Source organism: Podarcis cretensis, assembly GCF_951804945.1.
Source record: "Podarcis cretensis genome assembly, chromosome: 6".
NCBI lineage: Eukaryota > Metazoa > Chordata > Lepidosauria > Squamata > Lacertidae > Podarcis > Podarcis cretensis.
Window position 1 is genome coordinate 61,770,633 of NC_137175.1, and position 13,870 is coordinate 61,784,502.

Consider the following 13,870-nt stretch of genomic DNA (forward strand, 5'->3'; position numbering starts at 1 on the left):
GCTCCTCTGAGAAACAGGAGTATGCAATCCGTACATTGTTGTACATCGCACCCACAAAGAGATAGAAGTGAGATGGCCTAATGAGTAACTCTTCTTAGACAGGAGAGGGAAGGTAGCTTTCTGAATCAGAACATTTCCTTCTTGTTTTCACTTTTATTAAAAACGAATATATTCTATTAATTTTTCCACAGGAAATAAACTTTACTTAAAATTCCATAAGCAACAACAATAGCAGTTAGTCTGTCATTTCTTGGAAAAAAGCATAATAGCGCCTTAAAGTTGGAACCACTATTTAAAACACGTTTATGATGCATATTAAAGTCTCTAACCAATACAGTTACTGTAGGCGTTTCTGTGGGTCTGGGTTGGTTCATAGAATCTTAGAGAATCTTAGAATCTTAGAGTTGGAAGGGAACCAAGGGTCATCTAGTGAAACCCCCGATCAATCGTCTCGTCTCATACAGGAGAAGAGTGGATCCCAGGTGTTACAAAAAAAAGATTCTGAGGGTCTGGGGAGTGTGTCTTGATTGATCATCTCATCTCATATAGGATAGATATTACAAAAAAAAAAAAAAAAGATGAAGGACTCATCTTGCCTCCGGCTGCTCAGACCCAACAAGTTAAATTTCACTTGTTTTGAAGAGTAAAGATTAGTATCTTAGCTGACATTTGTAGAAGAATTATCTGCAAGTGCAAATCGATACTAGCGCTTTGATATTTCAGATCAGAACAGGTTCAGCAACTCTGTCCTCTTGGTAAATAGTCAGAGGAATCATCTTGCTTGCCTTCTGTTCAATACTGCATAGATTAGAAACAGTCTTAGGCTGGATCATTTGAGGAAGATTGTAACTAGCAGAACCATATGAGGACTGCCTAGTAGCCTACTCCATTTTCTAGAGTGGTAATAGTCCATTATATAGGGGAAAGAAGCATATTGGGTCTTAATCAGGTAGGCGACAGCGATATCTGGGACAGATTTTGCCTTGGCCACAAAGAGATGAAATCAGGGGTGGGGAACCAGTGACTCTCCAGATGTTTTTGGACTCCAGCTCTAAGTAGTGCCAACCAGAACATCCCATAATCAGGGATGGGGAGAGTTTACTGTCCCTTGCAGAAAGCAGCAGCAACTCTGCTCTTGGGAGGTCAGGGTAGTGCTACCCCATCATGCCAAGTCATTAGCTTTCAGCTTTCCTTCCCCGTGTCAAATAGAAGAATCTTAATACTCATCACCATCAGCTGGAGAGGAGGTGGAATTCCAACTACCGCTGTACCTCGGAAGTCCAACAGAATCCATTCCAGAAGTCCGTTCAACTTCCAAAATGTTTGGAAAACAAGCCACAGGTGCACCAGAAACTATAGCGGAAGTTGCACCAGATGCTCAGCTTCCAAAAAAAGTTTGAAAACTGGAACACTCAGTTTTTGATCTGTGGGAGTCATAAAGCTAAGGCAGAGGCTTGTAAATACGGCAGGGAGCCTCCAGTATTCAGTCTAGGTGGGGTTCAATCAGACAAGAACCTAGAGAATCATATTCTTCCTTTATGGACAGGCTGATTACAGCAGTGAGTAGACAAATTGAAAATCCTGAAGCCAAACAAATAATTATCAAACAATTGGCCTTTGAAAATGCAAATGAGGATTGTAAGGTTGCGTTGCGCCCGATAATACGCAATCCTGCCACAGATACAGCAGCCATGCTTCGCATTTGTCAGTCTGTAGGTACAGCAGCTCATCTGTTAGCAGCAGCGCAAAATAAAAACCAGCCTGTAGCCACCGATACAACGTTTCCAGCGTGGCAAACCAAGATCACTGATACCTCAGTGTGGGTAGGACAGTGGCCTCCACCAAAAGAAAAATCCGCAGCAATGGCACCATCTCGTTTCTGAACAGCACATTTCTGAACAATTGACTTTCGCCCACATTGAACCATCTTCATCCCACTGGCCCCAGCAGACAGGAACAGTTTGCTTTTACATTGCCAGTATATAACAATTTGCAGCCCACCCAGCGATATCAGTGGGTTGTCCTGTCTCACAGCATGCGGAACTCCCCTACACTTTGTCAGCATTTTGTGGATGAAGCACCGAAACCTTTCCGCATGCGCCACCTAGAGGTACTACACACGAACTGCATCTGGCAGTGTTTGCCTTCCTCATCATTTGCCTCACCATCCTTTGCTGCACCGTTATACAAGAGAAGCAGACGACACAGTCCAATTGAAACCACCATATTTCACTTTATCAGCTGGCAAGCCGCAGTCGTCAGAATCCTACTCTGGCTGGCAGCATCCACGGCTCAGCCACTCTCGAACTATAAGAACAGTGTTGTTGAATAAGACTTTTAGGGGAGAAAATTATCGTAAGATATGGAGGGATGATATTTTTGTACAAGATACGATTATGTTTACCAGTTTATTGTATGCTTCTAGATGCTGGTTGTGTAAAATATGCCCCCTTTTACCCTTCATTCAGGCTTAATGCTTCATGGTGTGCCTATTAATGGATCTTTTCAATTTACAAATGTTATATCCCCTAACCAAACTTTTTGGCCTCCAGTACAATTGACCCCCCATGAGCCTGCCTCCATTTGTTTCCAAATTAAAGAGGGGAAAGAATCATGGGGCATATATCCAAACTATCAATATACATTGAAATTCATTTTTAATAGCTCTTGTTCTCTTACAGGAACATACAGTGACCAATCTCAGTGCTGTAGGAGTGACACAAGTGCATGGCTATAAACTAGAAAGGAAGCCTACCATGCAGCTTGGAATCAGAATTCTTATATTCTTGGCTTCCGGATGGAAGTTGGCTTCGACATTTATTAATTTTAGTGATCATTATAGTAGTTATTTGCGTTATTTTGTGTTGATGTATTCAATGTATTCCTTCTTTAATCTCTATATGTACTGCATGGTTGTCCAGTCCGCGGCCCGCTTCCGGTTTCACAAGAGTCGCTTATCGCACTCGATATAATCATATTGGAACGGACATTTATGACTCTGAATAATAAAATAAAGAAAGAGGGCATGTGGGAGTCATAAAGCTAAGGCAGAGGCTTGTAAATACGGCAGGGAGCCCCCTGACATTCCTTTGGGCAATGATTACCTTATATGGTAAAGGGGTAATAAAAGCTTGACCGGCTGAGGTAACATGAGATTGGCAAACAGCCATGCAGCTGGACAGAACAAAGGACAATAAAAAGTTACCGGAGAGGAGAAGGAGTCTGAACGAGCTGCTCTCTCATATTATGGAAATATGCTGGCTTTCTGGGTCTTTATTTTACCCTAAAGAAGTGCCACTTGTAACGGCAGGCTCCAACATTGATCATTCGAAAGCTGGAACGTTTGACTCTCAAGGCATTCAGGAGTCAAGGTACAACTGTACTGAACTGCAATAATCGCTTAAATGCTGTGCTTAATTGCTACTGCCTCTGTGTGCCTGGGGGACCTGCCCATACTTTTGAATGCATTGCAGGTGAAAGGTGAAGAACCAGTGTCTGCAAGCTGAGGCAGCCTGGACTGCTGCTGCGGGAGGTCATTGTATGTCAGCTCAGGCCTCTGGGAATGTCAGCAATACAGGCTGAAGCAGCCTTCAATTGCAACTCCCATCATCCTTGGCCCAAGATGCACAACTTTTTAAAATCATGGCAACAACTAATCTGGAAAGTAATATAACCTATGGGAAATTCAGGAACCACAATTCATCTTAAAGCCCATTGATCTCACTATATTTATAAGCACATTTAAACTCTGTGTTGGGATTGAGACCAACAGTTCAGAACAACAGAAACTGGTTACATGCCAAGGGAGGTGCATGTCCATTCATGCAGCTGTTGATCCATGTTAACTCTCTACCACTTCATTGCAGAACATGCCTTGTAAAATATTCTAAGCCCTATGCGGCCTAGGACCCTCTTACTTATGGGTCTGCCTCTCCTGGTATGTCCCGCAGAGGACCCTAAGGTCCATGAATAATAATAGCTTAAAGGTCCCGGGCCCTACGGAAGCTAGACTATCCTCCACCAGGGCCAGGGCTTTTTCAGTGATGGCTCCAACCTGGTGGAATGCTCTGTCCCACGACACTAGGGCCCTGCAGGACTCGATCTCCTTCCGCAGGGCCTGTAAGACAGAGTTATTCTGCCTGGCCTTCAATTTGAATTAGCCTGATCATCTATTCCCTTTACCCCTTTCCTCTTCTATGAATAAACCCTTTCTGGGACCCCACATTTAAATTCTTCCCTGTCTCCTTGCTGGCCCTAGTAGGACCAACTTGGCCAGTTAGCCCTGGTGATCATAGATGTCTACTTACTGGGTTCCCTCCCCCCCCCCAAAAAAAATGACCCCTGAATTCTTGAACTTTATTGATACCGATGCTGCATTTTATGTTGTATTTTATGCTGTTTTATGCTGTTTTTAAGCCACATTTTAATTAGTGTTTTATATTTGCTGTTAGCCACCTTGAGCCTGGTTTTTAAACCAGGAAGGGTGGGGATTAAATAAAATAAAATAAAATAGGTAAAGGTAAAGGTACCCCTGCCCGTACGGGCCAGTCTTGACAGACTCTGGGGTTGTGCGCCCATCTCACTTAAGAGGCCAGGGGCCAGCGCTGTCCGGAGACACTTCCGGGTCACGTGGCCAGCGTGACATCGCTGCTCTGGCCAGAGCCAGAGCCACACACGGAAACGCCGTTTACCTTCCCGCTGGTAAGCGGTCCCTATTTATCTACTTGCACCCAGAGGTGCTTTCGAACTGCTAGGTTGGCAGGCGCTGGGACCGAGCAGCGGGAGCGCACCCCGCCGCAGGGATTCGAACCGCCGACCTTTCGATCGGCAAGTCCTAGGCGCTGAGGCTTTAACCCACAGCGCCACCTGCGTCCCTTGAAATAAAATAATTTATCATTATTATTATTATTAGCAGGGCATTCCATTAGAATTTTATCGTGAGTTGTGACCACACTCATTCCTGAAAGCAAACCACACCCTCACCACAGCCATGGCTGGTGCTAGCTTACAGCCAGGGCCCCCAACAGCTCTCAGGACCCCAATGTGTTGGACCCAACCTGCAGCAACAGCACCACCACCTACTGCCTGCCTTCTTCTATATTTATAAGCACATTGAAACTCTGTGGTGGGATCAAGGCCAACAGTTCAGAACAACAGAAACTGGTTACTTGCCAAGGGAGGTACACGTTCATTCGTGCAGCTGTTGATTCAAGTTAACTGTTTACCACTTCATTGCAGAACGTTCCTTGCAAAATATTCTAATTTTATAAGCATATGCAGTACATTCCATTAGAATTTTATCACGAGTTGTGACCACACTCACTCCTGCAAGCAAACCACAACCTCAACACAGCCATGGCTTGTGCTAGCTTACAGCCAGGGCCCCCAAGAAGAGCTCAGGAAACTCTTCCTGAGCTCTTCCTGAACAGGATGGATTGGAGCTGCACAGGAAGACGTGTGCTACAGCACTTGGGGGTGCACTTGGGTACTATGGCACCCTGTGCAAGTCCAAAATTTGGCACCCCCTCTAGCCCCCCCCCCCCCGCTTCTTCTCAAAGCTGGGAAAGCACTAACTAGGCTTTGGGAAGGAGGCAGGAGGACTCGAGGACTCTGTCAGAGCTTCATGCCTCCTTCCCAAAGCCCAGCTCTTGCCTCCCAAACTCATGGAACTAGAAGGTGAGTCCGTGGGGCCCTGGGCTGCACCCAGTATAGGGGCTGGTCCCCATCCTGCAAGGCCACCTTGGGGCACCCATGGGGCAAACTGATTGGAAGGTTTTATCTCACCCAACAGAGCTTGCTGATTCTCTGGCACATGCACATGGGCCGCAAGCTCTTCTTGCATGTGTTCCTCCCAGTGGCGTAGCGTGGGTTGTCAGCACCCAGGGCAAGGCAAGTAATTTGCGCCCCCTAACCCGTGGATTTGCACCCCCTAACCCTAACCCCCAGTTGTTGTGCCCGATGCGGCCGGCCCCCCCTGCACCCCCCATGCTACGCCACTGGTTCCTCCACCACCATTTCCTCAGGTGCCAGCTTCTCCTCCTGCATGTTACATGCACCTTCCATTCCTCCTGCTGCACCTCATCTTCTGGAATCTCTGGAGACACAGATTCCCCTTGCCAATGCAGACACACCTCTTGCATCTCCCCCTGCACTGCTAGCACACATGGAGAGCAGCTCTTCACATCCATCTTGCAGCTCACACTCCTCTGAGGCACTTTCCTCCTGCACCTGCTCTTCCACAGGCTCCCAGGGGATGGAGAAATCAATCAGAAGCAGCTCCTCGGCTCCAGCCAAGGCATTTCCCCCCCCCCTTTCCTTCAGCCACTGTCTGCATCTCTTTGCAGTCCCAGCCCCTCATCCACACTGGATCACTTTGGCCACCCCTTCCATCTGGGTGCCTTGCAGCTGGGCTCCTTGATCACTTTCAACCCCCTGTAGCATCTCATCTGGCAGGACCCTCACCTTGTGTGGAGTCACACTTTTCTCTCCAAAAAGGCTTCTCACCACATCCCAGGAAGAATACATGGTTTTGATTGGCTTAGGTAGGCTGATTGACATGGAGGGCTACCATTGTCCTGCCCACCCTAGCTTGCTACAATCTTTAGCTTGCTTGCCCCTGCTTTGTGATGCCTTACTGAGAAACAAGGTGAGGGACTGGATAAAATAACCCACTGCCCTGCTGGAATATTCTAGAAAAAAAACTTGTTAATTGAACAAGTTGCTAGGCAACAGAAAATTTCCCCTGCAACAGGTTCCTTAACAGGCAACTTTTCAATTATCTATATTTAAATTTTCCAGAAGCTGCAATGGTATTTGAGGATAATCAATCATGTATAAGTATGACTGAATCAGAAAAATGTAGACATAAAACAAAACACTTAAATATACGCTATGCACATATGAAAGACTGCATTTTTAAAGGGTGGGTTAAGCTCAGGTATTGATCCACAGAGTTTATGATTGCAGACATTTTTACAAAGCCTTTGACAGCTGTAAAATTTAAAATGCTGACAATGGAATTGTGTCTTACTGAGTAAAATTAAAATAAAATAAAATTACCAGGTGTTCAAGGCAGCATTTCAAGTTAGGAGGGCTGTTGAAACTTGAAACTTGTAAATGGCCCTGAACAAGTTGCTAGGCAACGGGGAATTTCCCCAGCAACAGGTGTCCTCCTCAGGGCATGCAATCAACTAAGTCTGGATCAGTGTAAATGAGTATGTGAATAAGTCAGCATTAGGTCTCTAGCCAGATGGCTAAAAAGAGGGAAAGACTGTGTTTGTTTCTTTATTTGTTTTTTCTTTATTAATGACCAGTGTAAAGTTTTGTAAATAATAAAGACTCAGAAACAGAACCAAATGGTGTTTATTCTCGTAATGGGCATTTCACTAAGAGATAGCTGGAATGCTGCTGCTGCAGTAAAGAAGTAAAAGATGGAGTTCTTTGTAAAAAGAACTCTGCTGCAGAAAGAAAAGAAAATCCAAGAGTTGCTCACACACCAACAAGTCATTTCTATGGGAAAGAGAAACTGAAGACGGGAGGGACATGCAGGCAGTGGTTGTTTTGATTGGCTAAGCCACTGAAATAGGCAGAAGTGTCTAGGCAACCTCTCTGTCGGTAGAAGTGAATTAATAAAGACTGTGGGTGACAGGAAAAAGACTGAAGGTTTTGGGAGCTCAAAAATCTTGTGATTCCTTGCTTGCATCCTATTTCTACCTAAAGCTCCCTGAAAATTCTCCTCCTTCCTGAATAACAAGCCAGTAGTTCATCTTATGTTGTCTGTATTCCTTTTAACTTGACAGAACCAATAGCGGCCAACTCTGGCAATTTTACTTTAAAACACTATTTATTAACTGGAATGAAACAGAGCTACAAGTGAACAGTTTCAGCCATTAGCAACTGCTATGCTTTTAACATAAGATGTTGTTGCGGTATAATATGGAAAGGATACTTTTAACTTTTCAATGGAAATCAGAATTGCTGACTCAGTTTTCATGCTGTTATCCCCTATGTTTATTAAATCATGACAATGATACTTTCAAAAAAATAATAAAACCTATGTACAATTCATTGGTCGCAATCCAATTTGGAGTTGTATTTTTAAAGCCCATTGATTTCATTATATTTACAAAGCACATTTAAACTCTGTGTTAGGGTAGAACTAGTTATGTGCAAGGGAAAGTGCATGTACATTGATTCAGATGCGTTGATGCAGTTAACATATGAGAAATATTCTGATTTTATAAATATACGCAAAACATTCCAATAGACCTCTATATTGAATTGTACCCCTTCCTACCAGCAAACCAGTGCCTTTCCCCCCACCGAGGTGCAGCCACGACTTGTCTGTTCAGGTTTGAAATCAGCACCTAATTGTTCACTCTCACCTTCATCCTTCTTTGCATCTGTTGGAACAGAAGAACGCCCTTGCAAAGATAGCATATATGGGAAAATCTGTGCTTCTTGAAAGGTCATGAGGATAACCTGAAGGTGTCCTCCAGCAAATTTGCTGTGACCTGCAGTAAGCACTTTACATCTTAATTAACCTCAGTGTACATTGGAACCAAGTTAATAACTGGTGGATTGGCAGCACCTGCTAAGAATACAATACAAGAAAACAGCATGGGGAAATCAGGCACTTCCTCTTCCCAGGGAACTCTGAGAATTGTAGCTCTGTGACCAACCAGTGAGGCAACTACCTCAGGTAGCAGAATCCATGGTGGCAGCAGATCCTGATTTCTCTCCCTCCCCTTGTTCGTGATGCAGATCTTCACTCACCCGTTCTTCCCTAGTGGGGAGGCATTTTGTGACTTGCCTCAGGTGTCAAAATGTCTTGGGCAAGCCCTGGCGAGGGAAAGAGGGGTTTCCTAACCATTCTCAATGCCCTTAACAAACTATGCTTCCCAGGCTTCTTTGGAGGAAGTCATTATTGTTTAAAGTGGTATGATAATGCATGCATAGTGCAGATGGGAACCCTAACTCTATGGAAAAGTTGGCTAAAACATGTCAGGTTTGTGGCTATGAGGAATTCTGACACATTGGGCCTGATTCAAGCCAGCAAAATGAACCCCACTAGCTCAATGCCCACATGGCAGGTATTAGGGTCTCAAATTTCAGCAGCACCCTGTGCGACTCCAACATTCAGCACCCCTCCCCCCTCTTGTTCCAATGTAAACCATAATTGTGGTGTCCCCAGTGGCACCTCCAAACCTCTATGCCCGATGCAACCAAACCGGTCACACTTCCCTAAATCCATCTCTGTGCAATACATGTATCAATATACATGTCAAAATAATTATATAGTTATATCCAGTGCTGTTTTTCTAGAGAAAAAGGTGCAGGAACTCGGCATAAATGCCTCCCTTGCTCTCTTATAATGGCAATAGTGCCCAACAGAGAAGTGCTAGAACTGAGTTCTGTCTGGGAGGAAAGCCTGAGTTTCTCTTCTCATGAAAGGGAAACAGTAGCACCTGACCCCAACTGTGTTAAATTCCCCCAAGATTAAAGGTAAAATGGCCACATTCTGATTACTGTGAATAATGGGAGCTGTGACCCATATGAAAGAAAATGCATGTGTCTGTCTGTGTGAGCACTGGTGGAACAGATATATGGGATCTCATAGCCCCCAAGCCTTTAAAGCTGATTCCGTTGTGTATGGCTACACTGAGATAGTCAAGGACACCAATGGACAGAAGCCACAGTAGCAATTCCTAGCAGCACACAAGCATCTTGAGACACTATACTTCACCCTGAGCAGTTACAATATCAGTTGTGAATAGGATATGTGTGGTAGACTAGGGCTGGATCTACACACATAGAAAAAGCTACAGAAAAACACGTTATAAATGCTCTTAATGGAAAATCCCATTGGTGACGGATCACTGCTCTACAGCGCTATCTGGTGTCTCATGTTTACAATGCAGTTATAATGATGAGGGTAGCTGAGCCCTAGGTTAAAGGATTGTGTTAAGTTACCAGAGATGCTGGTAGTTTGGGGAAATTCTCCTCCGAGCTGAGCAGAGGCACTGCTTGGAGGGGGGAAACAGGACATTCCGTGATAAAATCAGAAGCTGGGATGGCTTCTGTAACTCTGGGAATGTCCTGGGAAAATCAGGACACTTGAAGAGCATGCAAACCCAGTTTGGGATAGAACTTGACTGTGAACTTCAAACAACAATTGTGTAATGTATGCCAACTTGATCAAATATGAGATATAGATCTTTTCTTTGCAAAAGGTGAATGCGGGGACACCAGGACAAACAACCAGACCAAAAATGAAGGTTGAAATGTCTATTTGCTAACCAAGTGGCACAGCAAGGATGAAGAATAGCCCTGGAAATGGGGAATAGAAGTTGGAGTAAAGGAATTATCCTAAACAGACTAATCTTTAATTAATACACTAAGAGAATAGAGTACATACCCACCCAACTACATGTCATGACAGGCACTTAATTAGTACTTTATTGCAAGGCCTAAGGTTATATTGTGACAGAGGCATGAAAATATTGCAAAACTCCAAAACAAAAACCAACCCCTTCTTCCTGATATTTACATGTAAGGGGGGGGGGGGGAATCAAGCCTTCATTTCAATGTTACGTGGATTTAATTAAAGCTAAAATGTCATTCATGTACATATCACAAGCATTTCCCGCCCCCGCCCCCAGGCACAGATGTCTGTCTGGTGCCAATATGCTGTTTATGTACTTATCTGTCTCAAGCACATGGCCAGGCACATATGCCCTTCTGTCAAAGACGCATGGTGCAGTCTGAAACTCACATTAGGCTCCTAATGAATAATATGCACTGGGGAAAAGGGGGGGAGCAGAAAGTGCGGCTTTTGGGAACAGCATGTTTTAAAGCTACCTCTGAATTGCAAAAAAGGGAGGGAGAGGATGTTATGATAACGCCAGCATCTGTGGACGCCTGAATGGGAGTCTGAAATGCAACTGGATTTTTCACAGATTTTGGAAGGGGTGTTTTTGGCACCATGATTATTCCAAACCCTGGTGATGGTGACGTACAAGAGTGTGACTGCTGCTGAGGAACTCTAAAGAGCCGGAGCAGATGTTTGGCCTATTTAAACAGCATGAATTCTGAATATTCGCAATGTGGAGTGGAATATTCAATTGATTTGGCACAGAGACGCGGCATGTATTACCCTTACACTCCCCCCCCAATCCACAGCAGCTTGCGATCCAAATCTTGAGAACCATTTAAAGTGCTACATTCGACATATTTTTTTAAAAGGACAAAGGCCTTAAGATGCAGACTTATGGCTATTGATAGCAGCACAACTTCTATTTCTGGACTTGAAAATAAATAATTGTACCTAGGGATCACCTGAAATACAAGGCAAGCACTCTGATCCCCATAAGCTCCAAGATTTATCCCATGAAAATACAGACGTCCTATTCCATAATAATAATTTCACTATTTATACCCTGCCCATCTGACTGGGTTGCCTCAGCCACTCTGGGCAGTTTCCAACACATATAAAAACATAAACAAGCATTAAAAACCTGCCCTGTACAGAGCTGTCTTCAGATGGCTCGGGGATTGGATAATTCCATGCCCTCCAACATTTCTCTGATGAAAATAGGGATGTCCTATGGGAAAATGAGACATTCCAGGATCAAATTAGAAACTGGGAAGACTTCTATAAATCCGAGACTGTCCCTGGAAAATATGACACATGGAAGGTCTGTCCCCCGCCCCCCATTTCAGAGAAAGCTTCCTATCTTATTTGAGCCAATTTGACGTGAGTCAGGGTGAGCTCAACCACCACCACAATTTTCATATTGTATATGTTTTGGAAAGTAGTTTGTCTGTTCTCTGTGCATTTGGACACCTAGAATCATAACCAAATCATAAATATCATAACCAAATTTTACATGGTGGCCCCTGGAGCAGGTTTTTGTCTATGTTTGGTTATAGTTAGATGCCATTTTGAATCAAGATGGCTGACTGAATAAAAACATGGCTTTAGTGTGGCTTGACTTAGGCCCGAATCAGTTAAATCTGCCCTAGCACTGTGCTGTTGTTTCTCACGGTTGCCTAGAAACCTTGGCAGAGCAGTTGTGGCTTGCTGGGCAATGACAAAATGAGGTTTTGGGGAGCTTTGACAATGTCCTCATTGCCCCCATCCCTCAGTGTTGCTGCTTTTGGTGGTGGCAGCTGCTTTTCCTTCCATGCACTCACTCAACCAGGCAAGGGGGAGGCAAGCAAACTGGTGGCAGCATGATGGAGACCCAACCTTCATCCCTGCCCAGAGGAAAATGGCAGGTGAACAGGGTAGATGGTGGCTTCCTGCCATTATCCCTACTTTCCTGCTTTCTCCTCTGCCTGCCCCAAAGGGCAAGTCAGTGAGGATGGTGAGGAGTAGCTGCTTCAGCTGCCTCTGCCTGAGATAGAATCATGGAACCCTAGAGTTGCAAAGGACCACGAGGGGATAGAAATGTAGGATTATAAATACTTTAAATTAAATTAAAGAACAGCAACAACAATGCAGGTTGAGGGTTGGCCATGAGGCCTCTGCGGTGCCTAGTGCCACCAGCCCATCCTAGCATACAGAATCCTAAAACAATTATTTCAGGCTTTGCATACAGGCAACATAAAGAGTTTAAACCCCAATTTGTTGTGCTACTGAGTAGGACTAATGGGACTTCCGGGTTGGCGCTTCCGGCAATGGCGGAGCTCCTCCAATCAGGAGGAACTTACTCCATGAAAAACAGGGTCTGACCGCCACGGCGAAGGCGGAGACCCACTGAAATCACAGGTGGAAGAAACCTGTGAACCTGGGATTCGGCTGGCACCTTTTGCGCCTCCCCTACTCACAGGGAAACCCTGCTTAGGGGATCCGGAGCGACGTGGGGTGAGCGGCGCGGTGCCTTGAATCGACCGCTTCTTTCACGGAGTGAAGCTGCATTGCTGTTGCTGGAGAGTGCTGACTTTTTCCTGTGGACAATTGGATTTTAAACAACTACCCGTGAGTAGAACGGAAAATTGGATTTTAAAGTATCTTAATTCGGCGCCGAAGCGGGAAGGTCATAAACAGGAAGTCCGCCTTCCGCTTTTGTAAATAGACTGAAGCAAAGACGTTACAAGCTAAAGTCTTTGAAAGCTTTTGATAAAGGATTAAATTTCCATCGGTTAAAAGTACAAAACCCCCCTTGGAAGCAGGTGAAGAGGGGGGAAATTTTGAACCTAGTAAGCCTGCAGGAGTGAGGGGAAGATCAAATTACCTCAGCTCTGAACCTGGGAACGGCTGGGATGACGCTTGGGAAAGTTTACTGACAGAACGGATTTGACAGCTAGCTAAAATAAGAGCAAGATACTGTTTCCATTGTCCTCTTCTGCATTTAAAATGGAGAAAAAGCAACTGAAAATTGAAACTATGATTATTGCCTGAGCTGTGCTTGAAAGAACTGATACAAGTGGAGACTGTTTCCCTCTAGAGGGAGCCTTTGAAATTGTCACAGGAGTGTGACTGGGAGGCCTCCAGCTGCAAGATAAGGATTCTGAGAACCAGAGATTGACCTTGGACCATTCAAAATGTTGATAGGAGAAGCTATTTTGGCTGCATTATGCAAGACGAACTATTTGCTGGAAGAGATTCATGGAAAGATGGATGATATGACTTTTAAAATGGATAATTTGGAACAGAAAGTGACTAATATGGGACAAGCGAGTACTAACACAGAAATAATTCAGGACCTGGCACAGGAATCTACCCTGGCAGAACAAATGGTGGAGGAAAAGGAGAAAGTTGTTGTTTTTGAACCTAAAATAACACAAGCGGGATCCTTAGTTCTACAGAAGCAAATTGAGGACTATAAATCAAGGCCTTCTATGATTGAATTTAGAAAAAGCCAGA